The sequence below is a fragment of the Heteronotia binoei genome, chromosome 8 (assembly GCF_032191835.1).
Source record: "Heteronotia binoei isolate CCM8104 ecotype False Entrance Well chromosome 8, APGP_CSIRO_Hbin_v1, whole genome shotgun sequence".
Lineage (NCBI taxonomy): Eukaryota > Metazoa > Chordata > Lepidosauria > Squamata > Gekkonidae > Heteronotia > Heteronotia binoei.
The window spans coordinates 7,121,822-7,123,701 of NC_083230.1; the positions used below are offsets into that span (position 1 = coordinate 7,121,822).

The 1,880-nt window shown below is 51.8% G+C and overlaps 1 non-coding gene across 1 annotated transcript; it reads left to right on the top strand.

The window, feature by feature from the left end:
- The first annotated feature begins 1,534 nt into the window (after positions 1 to 1,534).
- Positions 1,535 to 1,605, top strand: TRNAL-GAG (transfer RNA leucine (anticodon GAG)). The gene has a single exon. It is a non-coding gene; the product is annotated as a tRNA-Leu (tRNA).
- The last annotated feature ends 275 nt before the right edge of the window (positions 1,606 to 1,880 follow it).

Sequence of the window (1,880 nt, forward strand, 5' to 3'; positions counted from 1 at the left end):
AACACACCCCTCCCCTGCACAGCAGGGCTCAGGATGGGTTACAATAACAAATACATACGACAAATTTAAAACATAATTAAACAACAGTGAAACCTATAGAGAACATCAGATGGTGTCACTCACAAAATGGAGATCAGGCACAAGTTAATAAGCACTCCAAAGAAAAAGTATCTGTTACGTGTGTTCAAGATGAAACCAGATACTGGGCAAGTGGGCAAAAAGCTACAAACAGTAGTACAAAATAAAATAATGCAAAGCAAGGTAGCAGTGGCTGATATAATCAGATTATATAAACTGTTCCGGATATCCACTGGGGAGAAAGGCAGGGTGCAAATGGAGTGAGTAAATAAATGCACTGCACGAGCTTGTTACAAAAAAGCACATGAGGAAGCTCATGACCATTCTAAGCCCAATCTCACGTTAAGTACAGAAGAACAATATCCTGGCCTGAAGACCCTGTTAACGGATCTCCTGAGCAGGTGCAGAGTGCCGTTTCCCATACCCTGAAACAGAATTCTTCAGGCTAAAGCAGACTGCTCCTTCCACACCCTGGTTTGGCCTCTCTGTCTCCACAAACGGGGCAGAGAGACCGCGAGAGCAAGCACGCCCGCCTTCCACACTGAAAATCACGGCGCCGCCGGCCCCCTGCCTCCCTCCGCCCAAGTCTCGCCCCCCACCCGCTGCCCAGAAGGACTCCGCGGAGCATCAGCGCCACGCACCTTCCCGCCGTCCGCTCCAACGAAGCGCAGCCGGGGCTGCACATGCGCACAAAGGAAGGAGGCCTGCCGCGCACGCCAGGGCGCAACTGCCGGTTATGCGCAGTACGGGCTAGTGTAACCCTCAAGGGCTGTGCCCGGTGCCCTGGCTTGCCTTGGCGGGCTTTCTTTCAGGGCAGGAGGGTGCCGTTGAAACCCCGAGGACGCCGGGCAGGAGAAGGGAAGAGGAGGCAGGCGGTTGTGGTGTTGAGCTCAGACTGTTGCTCGGAAAGGGGGGAGCGCTGTAGAAGACGCGAGGGTATCTGTTTTATGGGGTTGTTTAGTTTGCCGTCCCAAGACAGGCAAAGGGGGACGAGAATTAGAGAAAGGCTCCGAGCAGCTGCGTTGGTCTAAAGCAGAATTCCAAAACGGAAGCCATCTCCCGCTGTTTCTGAAGACCTGCTGAAATAACACGACGTGTGTGCCGGCTTTCGGGTTCCACAGAACTTTTCATCACGCTGGGTGCTCCAAGAACAAAATTAGGGGAGGGATGGTGGCTCAGTGGTCGAGCATCTGCTTGGGAAGCAGAAGGTCCCAGGTTCAATCCCTGGCAGCTCCAACTAAAAAGGGTCCAGGCAAAGAGGTGTGAAAAACCTCAGCTTGAGACCCTGGAGGGGGCTGTGGCTCAGTGCTAGAGCATCTGCTTGGGAAGCAGAAGGTCCCAGGTTCAATCCCCGGCATCTCCAAAAAAGGGCCAAGGCAAATGGGCATGAAAAACCTCAGCTTGAGACCCTGGAGAGCCACTGCCAGTCTGAGAAGACAATACTGACTTTAGGGAGGGACAGTGGCTCAGTGGTAGAGCATCTGCTTGAGAAGCAGAAGGTCCCAGGTTCAATCCCTGGCATCTCCAAAAAAGGGTCCAGGCAAATAGGTGTGAAAAGCCTCCGCTTGAGACCCTGGAGAGCCGCTGCCAGTCTGAGAAGACAATACTGACTTTGATGGACCAAAGGTCTGATTCAGTAGAAGGCAGCTTCACATGTTCATATGTCGGGTGGAGAGAAGAAAGGATCTTTCACAAAAAGAAAGCCATGCGAAGAGCGGAAATCTCATTCTCTTTCAAGAGAAAACGACTCTTGGATTCCAGTACAGACAATCTTCTCATGATTTTTACAAAACAAAGCTAAA